General features: G+C 40.1%; 1 protein-coding gene across 2 annotated transcripts in view; it reads left to right on the top strand.

Moving 5' to 3' along the window:
* Positions 1 to 21,792: 21,792 nt before the first annotated feature.
* Positions 21,793 to 27,393, top strand: part of MYOM2 (myomesin 2) — a 77,883-nt gene continuing 72,282 nt past the window's right edge. For both annotated transcript variants that reach the window (XM_082756844.1, XM_082756843.1), the window contains exons 1-2: positions 21,793 to 21,854; positions 27,064 to 27,143. The gene's annotated coding sequence lies outside the window, so the exon portion shown is untranslated. The remainder of the gene's footprint in view (positions 21,855 to 27,063; positions 27,144 to 27,393) is intronic.

Genomic DNA, 27,393 nt, shown 5'->3' with positions numbered 1-27,393 from the left:
TTCTGAGTGCTTTGGGGTGCTGCTCCCAGCAGCTCCTGTGGCAGCAGCAGAGGGCAGGGAGTGCTGAGGGAAGAGGAGATAGGTTGTGGTGGTGGTGATGTTGGCTGTGGGAGCTTGTTTGGGTGGTTGACAAAAGCAGTACTCATGGTCCTTGTTATGGTTCTGGTCATGCCAACATCCTATTTGCAGGATGATGGTGGTGTCCTTCCTGGAAGAACTCTGATGCTACCTATATGTGTTGCTGAGGGGTGTGAAGGTTGGGTTTTACCTTGGGTGGGCTGGTGCTTCACTTAGATGGATGGCGGATGTGCTGTGGGATCTCAGGAGCTCTGTGGTCTTCAAACTGGAGACAGCTGATTGCAGGAATGGCCTGCTGTGGATGGAGTAAATTAAACTGGCAGAAGGTCGTTCTGCTTGTGTTATCAATTCCAGTCTGGGGAAAAGTTCAGTGCTATAATTAAGAAGAGAATGTTTTCTGCCAGGAAAAGCTGCGTTTCACTCAGGGAAGCTTCATGGTAGAGCTAACTGGGAAAGCAGGTATGGGCAAAATATTACAGCTTAAGGCACCAAAAAGCTTGGAAGTGTCAATACTCCAGATTATTTTTAAGAAATCCTGAAGGAGTCGCTGAGCATTTGACAGGAATGCATGTCCCTTTTCTCCCAGTGACTACTCTCCAAACTAGGCTATATATAGTTATATCCCTGTTACGGCCTATCGGATAGTTCATTATCCAAAGCCATATGCTGCCACTTGCAGAGAAAAGAGTGAGACAGTCATCTAGAAAACCTCTGGGACTGCTGTCTGTACAAAGGCCTTGTGATGATAGGAGTTCTCATTTCCCCATGTAGAGAAAAGGGATGAAACTGTTATTCCCTCACTTATATTACAGCTCTGACCACTTGTCTCTGACCCACAAGGCTCCCTCTCTGCATTTGTGCAAAACATGATCCAAAAAGTAGGTTCTGGGTAAATGAGACCTTACAAGTGTGACAGGAGTATTTGGTGGACTTGGATGGCACATGGTGATCATGTACATTTAGATCTGTGCAATAGTGTTGTTAGGTTTTTGATGGTGCTCAAGGGGGCATTTAGGTTCTCAGGGCACTGATGAATTAGATCCACAATGACAGGTGTGCTACAGAGCAGGCAGTATCTTCCGATGAACACGAAATGTGGGTTTTTCTGAAATCCTGTCTCTCTTTGGAAGAGAAGTGCTCCAGCTTACTGGGATTGACAGTGGGGTTTCACCCCTTGTGTTAGCTGCCTAAAATCACTATTTGCAAATGCGAGACTGGCTCTGTTCTTTTAAAATCTGTGGCAGTTGTGCTCCATGCCCTTCTTTAGCAGTTTCATCACTGAGACCAGTCCTAGCACCTTCTGTATTCACCTCAAACCTGCAGGCTGAAGGCAGTCTCACCCCTCTTCAGGACAGCACCATGATGCTGAGAAATTCAGGACAAGAGAGAGGCGACACGAGAAGGTGCTTGATGTTGCATCCTGCTACAGACAGGTCCAGACTTCTGGTCCCTGCTCTCGGTGTTGTTCAGTGGTTTATGCAGCACAGTTTTAATGCAAAAGGCATGAGTATCCTGGGGTCAGGGATGAAAACCATCTTCCCTTGCCTGGCTGTGGGCCATCAGCACTGCAGGCAGGGATGTCTCTTGCTGTCTCTGATCTCCTGGCACTTGCATTCCTCCCATTAAAGAGCCCGGTTGCTGCTGTGCATCTGTCTTGCTTAACAAGTGAAGTCAAAAGGAACCAATGCAGCATGATGCGCACGCAGGAGAGGAGGATTAGACTTATATTTAACTTTGCTATGCTAGTTTTACTTCAGTTTTAATTCACCCCAGCTTCTCCACTGGCTACCGTGGAGTTCCTCTGACATCTCATATGGGCTCAGCAGTGTGGCGAATCGAGCACATCATTGGGAGCTCAGCACAAGCATTATAGAAGCAGCTGTACTTATTATTTGTTCACACAGATCTCAGCCCTCTCCTCTACTGAGTCCTTTCACAGCACTTTCTCTTGCTGTGTCAGTTTTGTGGTAAATGATATTGCTAATCTTTCAGGCTGGGCCTCTGTATACAAAATGCTTCCTCTTTGCTGACAACTTGCCTGCGAGGGATTTTGTGCTGCAGACCTTGGAAAAAAATAGAAAAAACAGAAGAGATAAGTGTTCATGTCCCCCTTTTGTCTGTGTGTGAAAGTGAGTGTGTGGAGTTCTGCCTGGGCAGTTGCACAAAAAGGCCTTTCTCTTTGCTCGCCCTTGAAGCTGAGTTTCCTCACTGTTCCCACTGTTCTTCTCGCTGGATAACATTCAAGGGACAAATTAGGGTAACCAAAAGTCCTCTGCTGTTCAAAGGGGTCGTTGCAACTTACATAAAATACATGGACTTCTTAAAACCAAACCCAATTCCTCAAAGGGATTATTGTTCTGTCACATCATCTTTTTAATTTTTTTCCTGCATTTGAATAGCTTTAATAACTTTAAAGAGTACTGAATAGTAACATATACAAGAATGATTTTTCTTCCTAAATAGGTATAAAATATCATTAAACCTTGACTAGAATAACCTTTGTATCGGCAAGCTATTGTGCTTATGCTTAGGAGTACTAAAATAGTCATATTGGCGAAATGCTGTACCCAGCTGAGTCAATGGAAAGTGCAAATAATTATTTATATATATATTTTTAAAGTAAGGGGATCAGCTTTCACCCAGGGGTTCATTGGGGTTATTTTTTGGGGAAACTAAGCATATGCTCTGGGTGTCCCTTCCTGAGCCAGGGGGGTTGGACCAGATGACCTCCAGAGTTTCCCTGCATCCTTAACCGTTCTGTGGTTCTTCCAGGGACACATTGGTGTCATGTTTGCAAACAAACACTGAAAGATAAATACTCCAGGGAGAAAATCTCCTTTTGTGATCAGTAAATATACTTGAATTTCATCTTTTCTGGAGGACTTTGCTTTAACAGGTTAGGCCTAAATAAAATACCTTGGCTTTACCTTTCATCTCTTTCAGAATGGCTTTGAAAACATGTAGGAAATTGCAGGATAGATTTGGTCAAGCTGACTGCAATTCTGTCAAGAGGAGGGAGCACAAAGAACTTAAACAAAGTAAATGTAAGTATTCCAAGGTGTACCAAGAGAGGACATAAAGTCTCTTAACCAGGGAGCAGCAAATCTAGGATATTAAGAAAAATGATGTGAATATGTTGGTAGATGCAGATGTTGCTTTTGCTGTCCCAGGTTATGACTGAAGTTATGCAGTTTTGGGGGAGATACATCTGAGCTTGCCTTGTACATGAAGTTCCAGGTGAGCAGCAAATAACTCATATGCTCTGAGACTTACAAAAACAAATATTCCACAGAATGAGCTCAGGCTGCTGATCTGATTATACTATTCCCCTGAAGATCTTCAGACTCTGAGTTTTCTTCCTGGAGTTCACCAGAACAATGTTAATCTCCTGGAGATAATGAAGGGACATTTTTCTTGCATCCCATTCCCAGACTGTTTAGGCAATGTAGGGTTTATATTTTTTAAGTTGTTGATGTAATATAATGTTTCATGTCAACTTTCTGGACAAGGTTCTGGACACCTTATGTCTGCCTGTTTTAACCATTTGGTCTGTCTCATATTTGTCCCTGTCTTGTAGTAATAAGCATACCAGTTTCCTCCTGTTTCCTTTTCAGATTTTACCTTCTGCATCATCCACACAGAGGGTGTCTGTGGCTTTTTTCCATATGTCGTTGCTGGCAATAAAAATGAGGTTCATGACAGCAAGGAGGAGTCTGCTCTTCACAGCTGTTTTATCACAGAGAATGTAACAGAATGCATTTTCTTTCTGATCTTCTTTTCTGGAGATGGAATCGTGCAGTGAAAAGATATTGTAAAAAGCAAGAGGTCTGAAATCAGATCCAAAAGCCTGTGGACTGTCCCTAAGCAGAGACAAAGCGAGATATTTCCCTCAAAGCTTAAGCAAAAGTAATGAATGGCACAAAATGCTGCTCTTGCAGATGAGAAATTGAATGTGAAATGCCATAAGAAAAATCTGAACAGCAGCATTATTTGTAAAATGGAGATTAATTTAACTCCTCTGCTTGGCAGGGGTGAGGCCAGCTGAAATACTGCACCTACTTTCAGGCATTGTCATTAGCTGGAAATGTGGACCCACCAGAGAGAATCTAGAGGGCAGAAAAATGAGTAAGAGGATTAAGAAATGAGGGAAGTTTCAGAGCACAGGGTATGTTTAGTCTAGAAAATGAAACTTTTAGTCAGGAAAACGAAAAGTTTTCCATTATGTACAAGGTTGCTATTGAAGAAGATAAAGATCAGTTGTTCTCATTGTTTCATTTGGAGGTGCAAAAAGAAATCAGATTTATTTCTGCTTACTCTGCAGCTAAAAAGACTCAGGCTGGATACCGTGGAAAGTATGCTGAAGTATCCTATCAGGATACCTAAGGGTGCATAACATCCTCATTTCTTTATTAGTTCGTTACTATTAATCTCAGTGGCTAAAAGGTGTTTTGGATCCACTAACTCATCATGTCGTAAGTTTTTGAAGTAACTTCAGGCCACACAAGTCTGCAGAGTAGTTCCTGGATAACTTGAACAAAGAAGCCATATTCCTAATGATATGTGCTTCTAATTATCTGGAGAGCATTGTCCAAGTGGCTCACCCTTTCACAGTTAATTCTCATGCTGAGATTTGGAGAAAGCTAGACATGTTATAATCAAGGAAAAAAGAGTTTTGGAAAATCAAAAACTCCTACGGGAGTTAATAATGCAAACATGGGAAATAATTAATTGATTAAATGGTTAGTGAAAATAATGTCTGAAGATGCTGTGGGGAGAAGAAACAGTTGCAGGCGTGTGGCAAAGTGACCTCAGCAAAGCTAGGCATGCAGGTGATGAAGGAAAATCTTCCTGACAGAGATCTCTGAAAGAGATGGATGAAAATGGGAGAGTGGGCAGATTAAAGTAGTGGCAGATGACGTGTAGGAGGCAGCAAAGAAAAGCTGAAAAATACATGGGATGAAGTAATAGTTTTCCTTCCCACTTCTTTAAATTACTGGATAGGAGGTGGGATCCTGGTTTGAAAGAACTGTAAAGAAAACAGAAAATGTTCTTCAGCCTGGAGGTGCCCTACACAGCTCTGAGGAAGACTTAGTGTCATCAGAAACTACTGCCTCTTTCCATGCATGCCTATTCAGGTGAACTTTCCAATTTTAAACACCACAAATACTCAGTGATATCCGGACCTCATATTCCTTCTCCTGTACCAACCCGTATGGACATAGAAAAGAGGAAAGTCTGGTCTGTTTTGGTTTCTTTGCTCCTGTTGCATCCTGAATTTGCATTGTAATTATTCCATTCCTTCATATTAATTTTGTCAGTTCTGTTACTGAATATGTTTCTCCCTTGCTTACAGGCTTCCAAGTTTATTGGTGACCTTGCCTAAATGTGCACAGGCTACTTGATCATTGTACTACTTCTGAGGTGCGTATCTCTTATCCTAGCCTCACTTGAAATACTAATATTGCTTACAGGTTTTTCATTCTCAGCAAGTGCTACATTTTTTAAATCCACCAGTGTCTGGGCTTACCGTATATATATATATATATATATATATATATATATATATATATATATATATTTATATGCACACTCACTAGCTGTATACACACACACAAATAAAATAAACAGGGTTATGTCTGTCATGGCTGTTCCCTAAAATAGCATGGCCACGTCTGCACTATAAAACTCTCTGCGCTACCAGAAAATGAGGACCACATCCAAACCTGCATGGGCAATGCTTCCTTGCTCATGCTGAAAACCACTTGTACTCAGGAACTGTTTGGGAAAGTAATGTGTCCTAGTCCAAATGGGTGCCAAGGAGCACTCTAACATTGTAAGAGTACTGATGACTGAGTTACCATGCCTGGGAATCTCCTGTTTGCTTCACAAGTAGCCACTGATTTCTGCCTTCAGAAGTTGCTCTTGGGGAAGGCTGGCTCTCCAGGGTCTGGTCCAGACAGACGTAAACAGGATAGCAATTCAGCCAGCCTTGGTCTGGCTGCTGTTCATTTTGGCACAAGCAAGTAGAAGATGTCTGGCCTGCCCAGGTTGTCTTCACCTAAAATGGCTGGTGGCCCCTACCACACATGTTGCTGTGCAGATCTGATATGAAAAATGCATTTTCTCACAAGCTGCTTAATGTCAGAAGCTTGATTTTTCATCAGAACAGAAACAGACAATAGAACATACAAAATTTTGTGTGGGGCAGTTTATGGTATTGTCAAATCATCCTGTGAAAACCTTTTACTTGAAAAATTAGCTTAAGGGTCAAGGTTTATGTTCACTCCTGTATGAGGTTTACTGTGTTAATAATTCCCCACCCCACATTTTCCTAATTTCCAAAAAAAAAAACCTTTGAAGTTTTTGCAGTTAACACTTTCTGACTTTGTAACCCTAGGCTTAAAAGTTTAAGTTAAAAGCTGAAATTCTGTCACTTCAGTGGGAGACTCACAAAAGAGAATCAGATGTTTTCAGATAGACTGTTGTAAAGTTGGCTTGCAAATCTGCTGAACCTGAGGAGAGAAAACCATGTGACTTCAATTAGAACAAAGGCTACTGCATGTGCTTTTAAATAAAAAATTAAGGAAGTGTGTCTCCTCTGAGAAGTAGGTACAAGGGCCCTTTTGCCCACCTGTAAGACCTCTGCAACTTTGATATCTGTGTCTGAACTACTTGCCCTAGACCAACCAATTTTCAACATTTATGTCCAAAGGGGATGAATTGCTTTTGTGAAGTGCCTTTCTGCACTGGCAGTAAAGGTAGCCCATGGTATTGAGTTCAGGTAGGGATTACCTTTATAGTAGTAGTAGGCTATTTTCACGTTGTAGGGAAAGGAACTAGCAAGGTGGCAAATCACCACCTGGGATCACCTGTGAATGGACTAAATGAACAACAGTTGTGGGCTAAAGTGAATATGAATCCAAATAATGTCCTGGATCAGTGGTAATGGCACTGGCTGTGCATTTTTGCTTCTTGTGCCCTTCTCTTGTTTTATGTCAAGATCAACATTTTCCACAGGAGTTGATCTATGAAGAAAAGGCTATGCAGGGAAGCTGATGCATTTCTGCAAGAGGCTAGGTGCCTGTAGCTGAAAGGCCTCCAAGGACTATTGCTTGTGGGGAACACATTTTCCCAAGGAATGCTGGCATTGCTGTTGTCAGGACCAACAGGTAGGAATTACATGATACTCCTTGTATTGTGTAATTTTGTTGATGTCCCCCCATGTGGGTGTGTAAAACCTTAGTCCTATGTGGTCAGAAACAGATATATAAACTTTTCTGTATTTTGTTGGCAAAATACAGAAAACTTTTTTTTTTTTTTTAAGGACTTTGATTTTTGTAGGTGCTAGTCTCCTTATGAATCGAGTTCCCAACTCAGCTCGAGCTCGGTTTGCAGTCCTGCTATTTCAAACTGCTTTTTGCCTTATTTCTCTGGAAATTCAGCTGCTCAGTGTGGACCCGACGGTGCGAGCTCAGTTCTTCTTGCCTTACGGCACCATCTAGTGGGCATCAGCTTGCACTGAGCAGCAACAAAACCGACTTTATTTCTGTTGCTTTGGGAAACAGAAAACATTAAAGGAGCTGATATGAAGATCCTTACGGAGCTTAATAATCGCAAGCAAAATCATTCTGTTCATTCATCTCCTGCTGATGTTTTGTCATTTGGTTTCTGCCTCTCTTTCTATAGACGTTAGTTTGCATTCTGTGCCAAAGCATTTTCATGACATAGTGGAAGCACATCTCAATCCTACAAAAACAAAACAACAAAAAACAACCAAAATGAAACAAACAAAAATGTCCATTCATTCTGTACTCCTGTATTTCTTTGGTTGTTTTACAGGAATGGCTGCAATATTTCACTGAGTACTCCACAATCCTTGGTAAACGATTCCAGGATGTCAGTATTACTCTGTAAAGTAATCCATACACTAAGAGGCTTATTGGGTAACCTTGAAAATAGGAGGCATTCCAGCACTATTAAAAGGTCTGTCGGAGCCAAACATTTTAAACCTGTATTTTATCTTGAGAGAACTGCTTATATGCCTGATTGTTAAGACAGTAACCACGTTCAGATAGCACTGTAGGCACTGTTATGAACCGTTCATTGTATATTAGGAAAAGAAAATAAAGTGGCTTGAGAAATGGAAAAGGTTTTAGGACTATTGCAAAGTTACTTTTACAAAAGACTTTTTTTTTTTTTTTTTTTTTTTTTTTTTTTTTTTTTCCTAGTACATCTGTCAAATGAGTTCAGATAGCCAAATTTGGGTTTCTATTGCACTTTAGCTCAGTGTAACCCGAGGGAGTAAGATGGATAGCTAGACAGAACATATGGCCCTAGCTGTATAAAAAATTGCTTTAAAAAAAAAAAATAGAAAGGAAAAGAAAGAAGGAAATAGCTAAACTATCTGGTAAGGATAAAGTTGTTTTCTCTGGCAAATGTATTTTACAGAACTAGCTATTTTCAAGAGAGTGTCTGTAAGTGTCTGTGGCTCCCAGTCTTTCAATTTAAAATAAACCCTGCTGAAAGCAATTTCTGAAGAGTTTCTGTGCTTTTTATACATTCAGAGGGAATCACAAGGGGTGGAGACTGAGTATTCCTGAATTTGTTTAACAGGGTGATTTCACAAAAAGTTATTTTGCAAATGGTGGTTTGATTATTTTCATTAAACTGTATAGCAGGGTTATTTAAACACACTGCATGAAATCCCTAAGGAAGAGATATTGCAAGACAAATGAGTGTCTGACTTAAATAAAAAGAGCATTGTTGGGAAAGAAACCTTTTTTTAAACTTTGACTGTTGAACCATGATCTTGCTATTCTCTTCACTTTTTCCTTTGTGCATTTTTTTTTCTAATTTAGTGGGGGGAAAAAAAGGACAAGTGATTTAGTGTCTGGAAGTCTTTCCATGCATTAAAAATCTGACTCTTCAGTTTACTGCTTATAAAAGAGAAAGGAGAAATGTCTCCTTATATAAAGGAGAAACATGTGAGTGTGTGTGTGTGTGTAAGAGTGATTGACCGATGACATATCCTTTTTTCTTATTGACACCATATCCATTTATCCATCAGTTTTCAGCCTCTTTTTAGCTTTTTTTTTTTTTTTTTTTTTTTTTCCTTTTCTCCTTCTACACCAGACATCCCTTTTGCAGAATACTTACATTTCTCTCTTTTGATAGACTGTCATTTTACACTGTCTCAGGAGTCATGTAGAGATTGGGCCAGAACTTTGTGCAAATCCTATGCTCATTGGCGTGAAGTTCTCTCTCTCCCTCTCTCTCTCTCTCTCTCTCTCTCTCTCTCTCTCTCTCATATTCTGTGTTTCTCAGTTTGTAAGGGCTAAAAAAGTTTCTGAAATAAATGATCCTGGAAAAAATGACTTTCAGAATAAATGATCTGAAACGCAGTGCTGGAGTTACAGCAGCTGGAATGGTCCCATAAGAGCTATTACACTGTCCAAAAATTGTCCTAGTTCAGCTCCCGAGGAAAGGCGTGAAGGGCTGACAGAGGTGAATGATGATAATGTTTTCAGGGAATAGATTTTACTTGAGAGACAGCCTTTGTACTGCAGATATATTCCATTCTTAGACTAAACAGAAAATATTTTTTTCACTATAGGGTAATTTCTGAGTTTCAGAAAAAGTATTCAAATTGAGACAGTACTGATACTCATGATAAATAGAATTCCTTCAAATGCCCAAGTGGAGGCTCAAGTCCTCGCCTTAATCTTTGTATTCTCTCTCTTATTTGATTGCTGTGTGAATATTCAAATTTTAGAGAAGCTGGGCATGGTGTCAAAAACAGCCATTTGGAGAAGGGAGATTTAGTCTCTTTTTAATTCCATGCAACAGTTAATGTCAAAGAGGAGGAGTGGCAGCAGAGGAGACAGAGATGCGCCCAAACAGCATGGGGCTGAGGGGTAGATGCATGGCAGGGTGCTAAGCCTTGAGACTCGTGGCCAAGTGCCATAGATTTCTCCTCTCACAGCTCAGAGAGGAGACAGCTCGGTTGTCTCAGAAGATACCTTTGCATAAAGGTCTTCTGCTTCCGTCATTCCGACCTTGAACTCAGGCCTGGTGAGCCAGTAGCAGTAACAGCTACAAGGCTGTTGGGAGCAGCTACGCAACCAGCCACCTGGCTGGTATGTGCCTGGTTTCTCACCTCATCCTCCAGCTAGGCAATGCAGGTGGGGCCCTACATCCAGGACTAATCTGCCGTCTTGTGCTTTCCCAGCATGAAAGGGGAGCCAGTGAAGAGTATAACCCAGGTATTTATAAACAATGGAAATATATCTTCAGCATGGCCTGAAACACTTCCTTGGACCTGAGAAGTCTTTTCTAATAATTCCATATCCCTGGAGGTAAAGGTAAGTCAATTCGGTACAGATGTTTTGCAACAGGAAAAAAAAACATCTGAAATTTCCCAAGCCAGGTCCTTGAGTGGGCCCATGTCCTGGCTGACCCATCCTTGGCCTGTCTCTGTCCCAGGGAGTTGCCCAGTGCCCAGAGCTGGAGCTGCACTGGTGCCCCCAGCTGCCATGGAGATGGGGCTTGGTGCCAGGCCCTGCCTGGCTGCCCCAGGGAGCCACATTTCCTGGCAGATAATCATAAATAACAGAATGGTTGAGGTGGGAAAGGATCTCTGGACCACCCTTACCGGAAATAAACTTTTCTTTGTGTATAAACAGGCTGTCATTCATTTCAGTTTGTGTTCATTGCCTCTTGTTCTATCACCAGACACAACCGGAAAGAGCCTGGCTCCATCTTCTTTACACCTTCCCTTCAGGTATTTATACATATTCATATGATCCCCCTGAGATTTCTTTTCTGCAGGCTGAACAGTCCCAGCTCCCTCAGCCTCTCCTCATTTGTCAATTCCTTAATCATCTTCATGGCATTTCACTGGAAATGTTTATGTATGCAAACTTTAATAATGTACATAACAATTAATCCAAGGTTGGCAAATGAAATATTAATCAGTAGTCTTGTAAATGGAGGGAAAGATTATCAAGTCATGAAACTACCTTGAGTGTTTAAAGAAATCTGAGATGATTCTGAATATTATGAAATGTAAACACCTTATATAAGACAGTTACTATTAAAATTCTTTCCTGGAGGGAGTTGTTGATCTTTGGTGTTGATCTTTAACTGTAATGTATCTACCTAGAAAGACGTCATTGTACTTGGCTCCTCTTCTGATATCTTTTATGTGCACTCTGATTTGTCTTACCTTCTTACTTAGTTGTTGTTTCCTAGTCATTTCTTTCAACAGATTACATTCACCAAAAATATTTATTAGCTTCTGGAATACAAACCAATTCTTTGATGTTTTCCTCTTTAAGATTCCTCGGTGCATATTTTACAAATGTTATCTTAACTTAAGAATGACCAAAATTCAGAGGTACATCTACTTTCCTCTCCCTGACTGTAGAAAATAGCAGGTACTTAGGAAGAATTCAAAGACCAAGGCAAACAGATGTGTTGTGCTGCTTGCCAGAAAATTGTTCTTCCTCTTTTTTCCAATTGCAGGTTAAGGGATCCTTGAGAGGATCATGGTACCTCTGCAGCTATGTGTTCAGGAGGGCTGGATGTAGAGGGCTATTTTCAGGACCAGCATCAGCCCACTGTGTTCCAGCTGTCACTGAGGTCCCTCAACAGGACATGTGACTGCCTGTAGATTGAGGGATGGCACAACCAGTTATGCTGGTAAGCCCTATGTAACCCTGATGATTCTGTGTCTTGGTGAGTGGTGAAAGACAGTAGCATTTTCCTGGTCATCCTCTCATCTCCTTGTCTGGCATCAATAACAGAAGACCTCCTTTTTCTCTTGCTTATTGAAGATTATTAAGGAGGGAGGGAGTTGGGGGTGTGTGGGGGGAAGAGCAAAAAGTGATAATGAGCAAGGCCTACTGTGAGGCAGAAGTCCAAATATTGAAACAGCTGCTCTATATTACTGGGGCTTTAATGGACTATCTCCATGTGTTTCGCATTATGCATAATTATTTTCCAGGGCATGCGACACACTAGGAAATTTCTGCCATACTTCCATTGGAAAAGGTGTGACACTGCACACGTCCTTTCTATTAGAAAGGACATATATGTGCAGCGATTTGCTCTCTTTTCAGTGCCATATTTTTTAAAAAACAGGAATGGAGGCATTATTTCTGTACCAGATTTATTGTGTGTGAGTTTAAAACACAGTAGATCAGAGATCCACAAAAACCCTGGCCTCACTTGTTGCCCATTTAAACTCATGAAGTCCAGAAGACAGTTCTTACTTTCCCTTCCACATACCTTTGTTTGTTGGCTCCTTTCATGATTCCTCTGAAGAAATGACCTTCCAAGCTGTCAGCCAGACTTTCAGCCAGAAGCTGTCACAGTCATTGTTACACTCTTTACACATTTACTCTCACTGCATTAAGATTAAACAGGAAACAAATATCTACAAAGCACAGTATACTGTCTTTCTGTATGCACACAGCTAAAGTTCAAGTTTGGGCTTTTGTATCGCAGTACAGGAATGCAATGCAGTCTTGCTCAGTTAGTATCCCCCAGGAAGCTTCTGAAAAGATCATAACCCTAAGGTGTACTTTTGACATGGTTCCTCTTTCTACAAGTTTCTTCTTTCTTCAGATTTTTTTTTTTCTTTTAATGTGCTACTGCAAACTATTTTTTCCATTGCTTAAAGTTTATCATGACCTATGTCTTTCCCTCATCTCCAATTGATTTTCCAAAGGTCAACATATAATGCAAACTTTTTTGTTATTTCATTGCCTACTTCTAATATTGTCTAATCAATCACTCTATTTCCTCCCTTGTCTGGAAAATGACAATTATAAACATCCTAAAGCAAACCTTTTTCTTCTTCTTCAGTCCTTTCCAACATTTCACAGAATACCTGACTACTGCGTGCTAGTGGGCTGCACCAGCATCATAGTCAGAAACAGATATTCTGTCCAGCAGTTGCAGTGGGAAGGTGAAGTGGTGTTCACACCCTCAGAAAATACCTAGCTGCTGATCAGTACTATGTCTGGTACTCCTTTATCTGCCTCTATCCCTATATTCTCTATTTCACAGAATCACAGAATGATTGAGGCTGGAAGGAACCCCTGCAGGTCATCTGGCTCAACTAAAAGCCCTGCTTAAGCAGGGACATCCAGAGCAGGTTGCCAAGGACCATGTCCAGGTGGCTTATGAAGATCTTTAATGAAGATCTTTAATAACACCACAACCTCTCTGGGCAACCTGTGCCAGTGCTCCATCACCTGCACAGCACAGAAGTGTTGCCTGATGTCCAGATGGAACCTCCTGTGTTCCAGTTTCTGCCCATTGCCTCTTGTCGTAGTGCTGGGCACTACTGAAGAGAGCCCGGCTCTGTCTTCATTGTATCCTCCCTTCAGATATTTATATATATTGATGAGATCCTCACTGAGCCTCCTCTTCTCTAGGCTAAAAAGTTCCAGCTCTCTCAGCCTTTCCTCATAGGAGAGGTGTTCCAATCTCTTGATCATCTCTGTGGCCCTGTGTTGGACTCTTTCCAGTATGTCCATGTCTGTCTTGTACTTGGGGGGTCCAGAACAGGAAACAGTACTCCAGGTGTGGCCTCACCAGTGCTAATAGAGTGGGTTTTATTCTGTAAACACTTTGGTGAATACTTTCTATTATTGAGGCATTCCCAACCCCTAATAAGTGGCCCTAGTATAGGTGCATGAGGACCTTCACAGGAAAAAAAATACTGTTTTTTGTTTTATTTTTTTCCTTTAAAAAAAATTAACTGAGAAGCCAACAAATACTACTGGATGGAAGGCAATACTAGGTAAAATTCCAATTCAAGAAAAAAAGTACAACTTTTTGACAGCAAGTGTGATTAAATGTTGGAGCAATGTACAAGGAACAGGGAAGAATTAATCTCTGTACATATCCAAATGAAGACAGATTTCCTTTTATAGAAAATGTGCTTCAGCCCATTTTATTAATTTCATGATGTCACTGTACCAAAGTAGCAAACATAACTGAATAGACCGTGAGGTATAAATAAGATGGCCATGATGATTCTTCTGGTCTCAAACTTTATCTTTCCACTGAAGAGTTCCCATGCAGTGGAAACTGAACAGCTAATTTGTGTCCCTTTCTCAGGGAGAAGGCAAGTATCTGTCACTCCCTGAGGTGTCCTAAGCAATCCCAGTGGTTGCTGCCATGTTATGATGTTGCTGTTGTTGTTGTCTTCTTGTAAATGCCCAGACATCTTGACGACTGCACTCAGCTTGAGATATTTTCCTCTCCTCCTCTGCTGTAGTATTTGTGTCACTTGGGGAACGCTGCCAGTGGATTGGATCAGGTACAAGCATAACCAGGCAGGCCACTGAGGCAGGGAAGGAGAACAGCTGTCCTGAGCATTCAAAGCTTTACATTCTCTGCAGCTCTGGTGTGATCAGGGCCTCAAGATATTTATTAAGCTGGAAGAAGGCCCTTTTTGGTCTTGCAGATCACAGAATCTGCTTACCTATTATTTAGATACTTTACAGTAGAATCCAGAGTGGTACCTAATGCTGCCTTATTGCAATAGAAATTCAAGAACAAAATAGGTTTTATGCTGCCTGTGGAGAATAAAATATACTGCCATCTCTGTAATACTATTAAGCTATTTGTATATCTGAAGTCTACAATAATGCACAACTGATTTGATTCAGATATCGGTAAGGTAGGAGCCAAAATATATATACATCTATCTGTAAAAGTTCTTTAGTCAGCAATGTAAATATTGCCTTGTAATAAAAATATAGTTGCAGAAGAATACTCAGCAAGCCTAGGACACAAAACAAGACATTGTTTAGATGACCTATGGAGAAAACTAAACATAATAAAATATGAATAACTTGTATAAATTGCATTTGAAAGTGAGGAGTGTTAGTGTGGGAAAACTGACTTACCTTTACTTGGGTAAAAACACTCTTTGAAGTCAAATAATTCTTTAACTTGAGGATGAAGGATGCTGGTGTCAACTACACTGGGTGACTGATTTATTGACAACTGAATGCTAGAGTGTGAGAAGAGTAAATTAACAACTAAATGGCATGGGCAAAGAATTCAGCAAAACCTCCCATCAGGAACACTTTTAGCTGTGTAATGACTGAGGAGTGGTAATAGTAATGGTGAGAGCTGGTAAGTGCCAAATGTATCTTAGTTTGAAGCACTAGCAGGACTGCAGCACTGCTCTTGAAGACCCAGAGATGAAACTGCAGGGTGGTTGGAGAAGGATCAATGAGACTCATTGGCACTTCTTCAAAGCAGGGGCTTCTTCCCTTGTTGTCACTAAAAATGCCAAATTCTCTCTTTAAAAATATTGTAAATTGGGAGCCTTACTTGGACCAACAATCTCAGAGTACTTATTGTTGTACCTATTTGTGTTGAACTCAATCCTTTCATTTATAACTTCCAGAACTCATATAACTTACAAATTCCTTCAGAGAATTCCAGCAGTAGCAAAGAACGGGAATTACAGGGTACAGCTGCTATCATTCCTAAATAAAATTGTTCCCAGGCTGCATTTCCAATAGTTCTTGCCTGTTTACAGTGAAATCCTGTTCAGATTTCCACTGTATCATTCCTTTAAGCAGCTGTGCATGTGAGCAATTTAGTCCTGGAACCAAATAATATCATGTTTTCTAATGAGAATTACCTGCTGCCAGGCATATACTGAAGGCTTACAGCTCTAGAAGGCATTTACATGCATATGTAAGTCAGATAGTGTATCATGTGTGGCAGAGGCCACACACTGCATAGCTACATGCTTTCGGTGACACTAACTGATGGACATGTCACACAAAGTTCAGTAACTCTAAATAGCAGGATATGCCTGAACGCGATACCATTAGATGTGTTCACACGTGCTCTCACATTGGACTCGTCATGCAGGTGACCTGCCGTGTGATCTGTTACGTACTTGGTTCCTTCTCCCATTTTCCCTGTGAAGCAGGAGCAGATAATTTCCATGTTATCTGCGTGAAGGTATGTGGAATGGGAAAATGTTTTTTCTCAGTAAGGTGATGTGACCTTGTCAAATGGGATGAGGAGGAAAAGAGGAGGGCCAAGCAGAGACAAAAAACCTGTCTGACTAACAATGACAAAGTCATTGACCAGTAACAAACCTGGTTTGTGGCACTCCTTAGAGAAGGGTAGTGGGGTGGAGAACATTTATTCCAGCAACACGATCTGATGGAGGAGCTCCTAAAATCAGGATGATGAGAAAAGGTGGTCAATAAACAAACATAGAGACACAGACCTGACAAACAGTGATGGAGACTGTGAGAAGAAACAAAACTTGCCAGTCACACTGACTAAAGGGCTATCCCAGAAAGGCTAACCTGGATTTGCAACTGATAAGATTGTAAACTGGGGAAATATGGGGAATTGTGGGGGGATCCTGAGTGCTGGATGGGAGGGTAGGATCTGGTAGAACTGTGCAAACTGATGAAGGAGTGTTTAGGGGGAAGGGAATGGGGGGGCAACAAAAGAGGAAAGAGACAGATACAGGTGTTAAAGGGGCCTGTTGTGTATAAGCATGCTTGTCTGACTGTGCCCTGTGCCTTATCATGGCTGTCTGTCGTATTTTCTTTATACCCCTTTTAAAATGTCTCTCTGTGCAACCTCACTCTCCATCCTGTGTGTGTGAGTGACCCCCAGCTACTGGGGGGACCAGTGTGAGTGAATTTGGTGCCAGCTGCTGGAGCCAGCAAGGCCCCAGAGCCAGTGACTGGAACCAGTGGGGGTATTTAACCTCCATCCACTAGGCTACAAATGGTGTGTGTCCCCAAACCAGCTACTGGGGGAAACAACTGGGTGCCTGGGGGCAGGGCTGTGGGTGACAGCCTGTGTGCCTGGTGCCAAGTATCTTTATCTTCCCCAAAATGAGTGTGTGTGGGATGTGCATGTGTCATTTGCTGGCAAACTCTAGGATGGACTCACCAGGCCCTGGGTCCAGGCAGGGGTATCAGGTGGGTGGAGGACACTCAGATTAGTTGATAAAGGTTGGGGTTGCTACAGCAGATACCTGGAGAACATTTCACTAGGTGTTGTGTGATACTAGAATAAAGGTACCAGGGTAAGACATAATCACTATCTTATCTCTGTACCTGGTTGAAAAATAGGTTGTAATGGTAAATGGAGAAAGAGCTGCTTACATACTGCTAGTGGGGTCTCCCACGGTTAGTTAGCTTGTCTACCTAACCGCAGTCAGCAAATTGTAGTCAGTGCTGCTGTTTTCATTAAGCTTTATCATAAACTTTCCAAAAGATGTGAATAAATAAATAAATAAATTGCAATTTCTGAAGTAACTTCAAGTCACTGGCAAGAGACTAACTTGCTCAGCTTACCCTAAAATTTTGCAAAACATATTTAGGTAAGCAATCCGACTGTGTGAAACCCTGATTTTGGTTAAAATATTCCTGTCAGCCCGTTACCAGCTTTCAAGTATTTCATGCTGTCCAAAGCAGTGGAAAATATATTTTTGTTGCCAATTCCAGTAACTCACAAAATAAGAAGTTGAAACATTTTGCTGCATGAGGCAACCCTATATTTTCAGTTTGTGTTTGACCTAACCCTCTGTCAACTCTTTATAGAGGCGTTAAATCAAGAAGGATATGATTCAGAGCTTTCCTGAGTCAGTAAAACCTTACCGCTGACTCTGATGTGCTCCAGAGTAGGTCCTTGGACAGCAGAGTGACACATTACAGCTTAAATATCTTTCAAAAGGTTGACTCACTGCAACTCATGGGCATGCTTGCCTTAAATATAAATAAGGATACTTGTCAAGAGGCTCACTTTATCTTATTTTGCAGGGAGAAAATAATGCAACGTTTTGTATATTCAGGTATTTTAGCATTTGTTTGAGGGATCATACTGGCAGTGTCTGATGTTCTGGATGCAGTTAGCCTAGCTCTGTAGAATTGCCTATAGAAAATCCTCATCTGGCTGCTTAAAACTGCCTCTAGCAAGTGCTTTTTGCAGCTGTTGCTGTCCTCTCTCCTAGGAGCTGCACAGCCTTCCCTTGGTTGCAAGTGTCCCCTCCTTCTTCTAACATCCTCACTCTCCCATGGACTCATCTTGACACAGCCTGTCCTCGTTTCTGGGAGGGTTAGTTTGAGCTTTCAGCAGTGTGCAGCTGCATGTAGCCAGCCTTAAAATACATGTGAGTTGGGCACTCATCAAAAAAAAAAAAAGGCTCTACTAAAGGAAAAGGAATTGCATCAAGAAAAATGAAAAGAAGCAGAAGGAAGGAGGTAGAGAAAGAATTATGCAAGCTTCTTAGGAGCTGGGATGGGGTTGTCCTCTGCCCACCTGTGAGAGGCAGTCAGGTGTGTTTTCCCCTGGGTATCTGTGCTCAGCTGTAGGAACACATTTACAGGGCTGTCAGCAGTCATGTGCAGCTGTTACTGCTCTCTTGTTAGCTAACCTTGATAAACAAGAGCATCGACCCCCAACATTTTGTGAATTAAATCATTTAGATTCACAAGACAATTTTAGGGTACTGCATATATTCTGCCCTTTTGAATAGTGAACATTATATTTGCCATATACCTGGACCTCATACTGGATAATTTTGAGCTTCTGACTGAAGGTGGTAACTGAGGAAAGAGCCTGATTTCTTTTTTATATGGCTGGATTTTTATCTGTTGTTTTGTCTTTCATTCATAATGCCAAGGGAGATGCTAAGACCTGGGTAACTGTGAAGAAAAATCCAAGAAACGATTGCTAGTGTACAAGATCTATTCTTATGACGAGGCTTTAAAAACCTCACCACAGGGCTTTGTAAATAATTAGGACTGCTGCTGAAATGAGGAATTTCATTTCTAGTTTCCAAGCTCTTAGTTCATATGAAACTATAAATATACTAAAAGCATTTGAAGAAATCAAGAGCTAAAATATTAACAAAGCCAGACTTCAGAAGCTGCCTTACAAAGATGAATAACATTTTCTTGGAAATGGAGAAAGGCAAAAGCACAAGGCCACCATTAAGGCACCCTTGAAGGCAACAAACATACATTTTTTAATACCATTACATTTCATTTCAATGCTGTTTTGATGTTTCCCCTAGTAGCTACAAAGCTAATGCTGCTTTTTTTTTTTTTTTTTTTTTTTTTTTCCTAAACTCCATTTCAGATCTTGGACTCCCCCTTAATGGGAATAGCTAAACCATTACTTAAGCTTGTATACATTTAAACATCCCACATCAAGGGATTGGTATAAGGTTGAGGGGTAATTCCAAAAGGCCACATTCACTAAAAGATTTTAGCACATGCTCAGTTTTAAGTGCTTGAATAATCCTTTTGATACCCTGCTTAATCTTGGCTTTAAAAAAGTACCTCTTGGGAAAGAATTTCTGTTTGGGAAGTGCGGGGATCAGGGAAAATGCCTTCAGCATCAGGGAGGAAGACTGTGTGAGGACATAATGTAAATTGTTTTATGATTAAAATGCTGAATAATTTTTGAATGGTAGGTGTTTTGCCACCTAAATTTCATTTCCACTAAATAATACAATATTGCATTTTCCCCTTCCCCTTCCTGTTTTGTGAATGTCTATAATGAAAAGGATAATTCATTTTCTGACTTACCTGGAGACAACCTGGGGCCAGCACCCCTGCATGACTGGGTCCTGCCCCTGGCCTGTTCCCCACAGCCCTTAGGTTGCACTTTCTCATTTTTGACATCCAACCACACCCTGAGGAAACAACTTAAAATAGAAGAGAGCTCAAGTGCAAAGGCAGACAGAGCAGGCTGTACATTTCTCTGTTTCTGTATAGATAATAAATATAGAACAAGAAATTAAAAGCAGGGAGTGTAATGAGAACTTTAAAGTTTTCCTGCAAACCAACCTCTTCCTTCCCAAAGGAAAATGGGAGAGAGGGAGCTATGTAAGTGAAGTAGGTTTGCTCTGGTTTATTACACACTAATCACTTTGACAGCTGCTTCTGAAGTAACATCTACGCTCAGTGCATATGCACTCATTCCACTGCGTCTGTCTCTGCAGTTCTAATTCTGTCAGACTGAGTTATAATTTAAGATCGATGGGAGGAAGGCAGAAGTCTGTGTCAAGCAAATGGTAGTCTCTGATGATAAGAAAGTAGGAAAAATCCTTAACCAGACCTATTTAAGCACCTCGGATGAATATTGTAGATGTGATTAGAATCAGCTGGTTAAAGGTTTTTCCACATCCTTTTCTGCTTCCCTGACATGTATGCATTAGAAAAAAAGTGTGACCTAGAAGTGCACTGTTCATGTACTAAAGTTTCTTATAGCAAGCACTGAAAGATCTTAATTGCCACTTAGTGACTTTGGTCTTGATCCCCTTCTTGTATATGTGAATTGAAAATGGATCTTGTTGTTTTCAATATTTTGGACATTAATTAATTGCTTACTTATTAGGTGTTGCTGACTTACTGTTTATGTCATTATGAGCCCAATCATGAGGTGTGATTACGTGTGCCATATATTCCCAGACATGTTATCCTTATTTCCATACATAATAAGAGGATGTGATTGTTTCTTTATGTTTGTCACAAAGACTTGTCAGAGTTCCCTTCCCTTCCCTTCCCTTCCCTTCCCTTCCCTTCCCTTCCCTTCCCTTCCCTTCCCTTCCCTTCCCTTCCCTTCCCTTCCCTTCCCTTCCCTTCCCTTCCCTTCCCTTCCCTTCCCTTCCCTTCCCTTCCCTTCCCTTCCCTTCCCTTCCCTTCCCTTCCCTTCCCTTCCCTTCCCTTCCCTTCCCTCATTCTATATGCAGTCATGTCACCAGACAAAACCCTACAGGGTTGCTCACCACCTGAGCAGGGCACCACCACTGAGCCCATGCTCACCAGCTCTGCAAAGCAATGCTGCTCCTCTACCTCTTCTGGATGTGTCTGAGCACCACCATGGTGCTGTGTGATGATAGCATCCATGCTTCTGCCTTGAAGCTGCCAGATGTAAATCTACGAACCCTACAGGCATTGAACCTCCATTTTAGTTGGTAGTAATCAGGGACCATCAATCTCTCAGAATTGTGAGCTTTGGGTATGTTTTTTTTCTCTGCTTGTATATGCCTCTGATTATTAATTTCTCCTATTTTACCCACAAGAAGCAGAGAAAACTCTCTTGGGTTGACTGGTGACATTACGGAGATGGAAACAGTGAGTAGCAATTGGGCTTTCTTTAAGCCCATGTTAATAGGCTTTTTATATATTTGCTATGTTTTAACATATTGCAGCCGTGTTCTTCAAAATCCAGGGAGTTCTTAAGGAGGCAACAGGGAGGCTCATTTTACAGCCTGAGGCACCAAGGGAATCTCATATCTCTAATACGATTCTGGAGTTTATGGCTCCTCACAGGTCTTCTAAGTTACTAATTATTTTAAAAATTCAACCATTTCTAAACAAAATGTTTAAACTGTTTCCTCACATTAAACAGATTTCCATGTGCTTGGTGTTGCTGGGAAAAGAAACCCCACTTTTAATGAAACTGCTTTATTTAGAAGTAAGGTCTATCTTTTATAAAAATACAGCTCAAAACTGCATATGGGATAGGGCTTTTCTTCCACCCTTATATCATACCCTTATTGCCTATTAGGCTGACTTCAGTTTTGGGAGAATCACTTGGTTAGTGCTAAATATAGCATTGCATCTGCCCTTAAATGGGAGTGAAGGGGCAGTAGCCTTCAGACAGGGGAATTATTTTTATTTTCCTCAGCCAGAGTTTGCTAAGCTGGGAAAGGCTGGTCTTCCTCTCTGCTTTGCAATATTTCTATATCCTTGGTAAGTCCCTTCTTCATCTAGCTTGTTCTTGTTCAGAACAAGTGGGGATTATGGGGAAAGTGTTGGGTGCTTTTCTGTGCAAAATGAATTATTATTCCCCTTCCTTGGGGAGAACCAGCATTAAGAGGGATACAGATTAATTGATGAAAAGACAAACAAAAAGGAAAGTGTTTTATTTTGTGCATGGTCAGTTTGATTTTATTGCATATTACATTTCCTCTTTTTTTTTTTTTTATTTTTTTATTTTTTTCTGCTTTTACAGAACTAAATTATCCCAATCTCCAGTTCTATTGGCCAATGTGCTTTCACAGTTGCATGTATATTGACAGTGCCACATTTTTTTTTTTTGTGGGTTTATGCTGTATGAAGAGATAAAGCATGATATTTGTGAAGTCTGTGAACAAATAATTAAGCATAGAATACATTTTATAGTAGCTGGCAAAACTATTTGGTGTGCTGAAGAACAGAATGTAGCTGGGACAGAAAGTTCCACTTTTTGTCTATCCTACTTTTCAATACATCTTCAGAAGACACTTTTCTGGTGTCTGTATTGCTTTAGGCTACGTGATGTGTTCTGTGCCACATGAAGATTCCAGCTAAATACCACTGATAGAGTCCTGTTCATGCTCTTGAATCTTTGCCTGTGGGTTGATAATACCTGCAAGCCAATGAAAATATCATAATGAGAGATAATAAAGCTTGGGATGATGGGAAGTGACTGACTTTCACCATCTCACTGTCTCATACTCCTTGCTGTCCATGTAGTACACTAGCCAAGTGAAGGGGAATCTTAAAACTTTATTGGAACTTGTTGCAACTCTTGTATTTGGAGTGTTAGGATGGCAAAATGTCAGGTCAAATTCAGCCTCATTTAATTCCCAGTGAAATAATATTACGAATTGATAAGAAAGTACCTACATCAGTGGGTTAAATGGATGGTTCTCTTTAAATGGTCGTTCTCTCTAGGTTATATGTTGATTAGATGATGAGGATGGGATCTCAACTCCCTTCCATTGTGAGAGTTGTGGAAAAGCCAAAATTATGTATTTTTTTTAGACTAACAAGCATGCAAGAACTGGTACTCCTCTGCACTGCAGTGACTTCACTGGAGGGAAGGGTACGCAGGGGGACAGAGCCTTGTCTCTGCCTCCTATCTACATGCTGCAGAGAATAGCTGGGGGTTAACTCCATCAGTGGTTACAGCTGTGACCATCAGCATGCACCATATATGCCAAATCATCTCCACACTAACTTAGAAGGTGAAACAAACCATTCAGAGACTATTACAAGGTCAAGGTTCACGTTCTAAGTAATCGTATATGTGTTATATATACCTGTAATATACCTCTATGTCTTTGCAAGCAGGTTTATTTTGTGAGTTGTTAAATGTTTGCTTATTCAAAACATATTAATTTATTAACAAAAAATAGATGTGATGTGAAAGTGTTGCTTTGTTGGACATTCAGTTGTCTAGAAATCAGTGAGAGAATTCTTTTTTTAGGTTTAATGAGGCAAGTAATGTCTAGTTCTGGAGATGACTTGAACCTGTTGCTGTTGTCCACAAGATTTTTGTTTAAAACCAGTTTTTAGGCTAACACTATTCCCAGACAAAGGAGGTGTGATCAGTAAAATATGATGCAATGATGTAGATAAAGATAAGACAAGGAAAGAAAAGACAAGGAGTCTTAGAACTTGATGACTAATGTCTGGAATTCCATATGGTTTAAGCATTGGAAATTTCATATGCTTTTTTAATTTCAAAAGCATTTGTATTCTGTTGTCAAAAAAAAAGAAAAAAAAAACAACAAAAAAACCTGAATTTTTATTATGGAGAAACAAAATAACTTCAATGTGAAAGACAAGTGTTTGGAAATGACAGTAGATATTTTTCTTTTTATTTCATCCTTTTTCATACACAGAGCTTAATTTCCTGTATAAGATCTAAAAACACACATACAGAGATAAAAGACTGAACAGAAATATTAGCATTTTAGAAGTTTATTACTGAAATGAGGAAGATGTTACCAGACTCTTTACATACTATTCTGTTTTAGACTGCAGTGTCTAGGAGCCACATAATGATTCATGCAGGCTTTACAAGATTTCCACCAAAGTGAATTTCCTGGGGGAAAATGTTCTTATGTATCTGTTGTAATTTCTACAGGATTGATATAACCATCTGGAAAGGACCATATGTTTTCTGAGGTAGAGTGATAATTCTTTAAAAAAGGTCATTAGAAGCAACTGATGACTGGGAGGTGTTTTTTATTTTATTTTTATTTTTTAATCTTCCGTTGTGACATATAGGTAGTATGGAATTAAATATATTTTATCACATAAATATCATGGACTTTAATGTATGATGGGCATATAAGTTGAAAAAACAGAGCTTCCAAAAAAACTTTGAGTGATGTGGAGAACAGCAAGCAGAACCACAGACAGGTAGAAGGACCAGCTCCTATGTCATGGGGAAAATCAGGACAAACTCTTGATTCAGTGCAAAAGTTCAAAGACATTTAAGAAAGATGAGATGCAGAGGAAGCTCAAGAATGAGGATATGCATTTAGGAGCAGGATGTACTGATCTTTCAGCCAGAATGAGGAAGATAGGCTACGTGAGGGCAGAACCTGAGAAACATTTTTGGCACTTGCAGATGGACAAGGACAGAGATCAGCAAAGAAAGTGCAAGTTGCATGGTATAACATTGGCAGGTCAGGCAGAGAAAGTACATGCTGTATAGTGCATCCCTCATGACAGGAGCCTCCTGAGTGTACGAATGCAAGTTTTCTATCTATGGTGAACACAACCATGTTCTCTTTCCCATGGCATTTGTCAATCCCATCCATCAATTTACTTGGTGGTGTGCCTGCTCTCTGAGGCTAGGTGAATGATCATGCTAGAATTTACTGCCTGTACTTTAAATCTTAAATTAACTCACTTATCAAACTAACAATGTCTCTATATCAGACCCTTGGCTTCCAGCTCAAGAATGTGGCCCCCTGTCACATGGTCCTAGATTATTGCTTTCTATTCAGGTTAGTATTACTATGGCTTGAAACTATGCATATCCTGGCCTGGGAACTCTGCCCTCTACTCATAAGTTTTACACTTTTATTCATGCACATAAATTGTCATATACATGCTACTAAACGTGAAGAAACGTATATTTGTGCAAACTAGTCTAATTCACTAAAAATTCACTAAATTTAGCGAATTTCTTTAGTGAATTTTTAAGTGAATTTAGTGAATTTTTTAGTGAATTTCTAATTCACTAAAATTGTGTTTTATATCATTAATCTTTAAGGGCATTTTAGTTGGCCTAATATTTTTGTTTGCATTTAATAGTCCTCTGAGTGGTTTATACAGCACACAGATTAGTGCAGTTTAGGTCCTGCTGATGTCAGGATCACCATTTACAATCACAGAAATATATAGGAATTAAAAATAAAAATGTAGGAGTACAACTGTGCTATGTTCCACCAAAAGACTGAAGGTGAGAAACTAAATTTGAGAGGAACATCCTAAAAAATCCTTGGCCTGTAACTCTAGATCTTTTTATTGAAATAAAAATCCAGGGAAGTTAATAGGATCTGCATGGATGGATTCAAAGGTTTTTTTTTTGTTTTTTGTTTTTTTTTTTTTTTTTTTTTGTGACACACAGACCATATATTTCAGTTCACTCTTGCAGTCACATACTAGTAGAACTTGGTGACCAAAACTTGATATTTGCTTTTTAATTCATTAGAATTATTCAAACAATTAAATTGTCTTTCTTCTGATTATGATCTTTTCTGTAATGTTTTTATGGAATTTTTAATTTCTCAATGGGAAATTGATTTTTTTCTTTTCCCCTGATGCCTCTATAGAGCATTGCCTCCATCTTGCTATTGGGTCAGTTCCACCAATTGACATGCCAGCATAAGTATGTATCCAGCCACTGCCAGTAATAAAATCTTGATTTACCTAAGTCAGTAACTTCGGTGGGGCTAAGCTGTCATCTGCATATCCTGTTACCTAACTCTGTTACTGACAAGTTGAATAAATATTGTGATATGTTTCAAATATCTCACATAAATGTATATTAACAGAAAACTGGAAAACCAGTCAACATCTTGTTCCTAGGAAGACAATAGACACTTCTCTTATCCCAAACTCAAGATACCCTATGGTATTCGTAGACTCTGCTAAAGCTGTTTTTACAGTGGGTCTGTGATTTTTCTTTTCCAGTACTCATTGTTGCAGCTCTGTTAAGTATTAAATACATACTCTGCAAGCATCATTGTAATTAACTGTTGATTATTACATTTGGAACTGTTGCCAGGCAGCTCCCCTCTGTGTTAACAGAAGGCAAAATGAGTCTGGCTGCTAACAAGCTCAGTTAATTGCTTGCATGGAGGCTGGGAGCAAAGGGCTATGCCTGTTTCTATTCTATAGCTGTTTGGGTAAATGCAAGGAACATCTGAACCCAAATTTTAAGAAACCATGGGTGCTGATTAATAGAAGAAGATACACTAGTTAAAATGTAAGTTTTACATTTAGTGGAAGAGGCTGAACTGTAAATGGCTAAGATATTTTATCAGAAATGAAAATAACCCAGACTGTGATCCATCCAGACACAGGCATTACTCTGCAACCTTTATACATCAGATCTTAGGGGCAGTTATATACACGGCAACGCATAAATTGCATCTTGATAAATTCATAGAATTGTTTAACTGGGCCACACGTAAACATGAGTAGCTCTTAACAGCTGAGTCAGCTGAATCCATGGGTTTGCCATTTGCACCTTCATTTAAGTGAAAGGGCTTATTAAAAATAGAACAGAAGGAACATTATACCATTAACTGTCTGGTTAACATACAAACTTAGGGGAAAGTCAAAAGTAATGTACACAATAGTCACACAGTTAGACTGCAGGAAGAAAATAAGTATTAGATCTCTGCAGGCATCATGTCATGTATAGATACCAAAATTAGGAGAAGTCAGAGCTGTGTCTGTGTAACCGTTTACGTAGCCAAGAAAATGTGTTGCTCATATAAGGAGTTAAATAGGATCATGTCAGCTCAGTATTGCACACCTCTGCAAGGTATTGAACCATGATATACTAATTTGGATGATGTTAACTTTCTTATTTCTCTAGAAATGTGGTAATATATTTCTTTAATGCCTTTTTCTAATGTTGTCAACCTGCTTTATTTTTGTCTTGCAGTGCCTGGTAATTTGCCTAAAGTTCTCATTCCTGCACTCGTGACTTGAAGCTCTCATATCTCTTTAAAAAGGATTGAAAAGGTAACTAACTATAGGCTGTGAAGAAGGTGCAGCTGTCAGGTGGTAAATTATAAAACCTCACCTCCAAATCTTATGGCTTTTTTTTTTTTTTTCCCTAAGATGTTTCTGCAATTAACTGTACCTCCTAAATATACCTGAATATACCTGCAGAGAGATTTTTCTTGGAAAAGTAAGACTAGCTGGTGTGAGAATGTCATGACATGGGGGCATGAGACTCAGGTAGAATATTCAGCTAGAACACCTGAAACAA

The sequence above is a fragment of the Aythya marila genome, assembly GCF_965140915.1.
Source record: "Aythya marila genome assembly, chromosome: 3".
Taxonomy (NCBI): domain Eukaryota; kingdom Metazoa; phylum Chordata; class Aves; order Anseriformes; family Anatidae; genus Aythya; species Aythya marila.
Note: the sequence above shows the minus strand (reverse complement) of the source record. Positions and strands in the feature narration are given on the sequence as shown.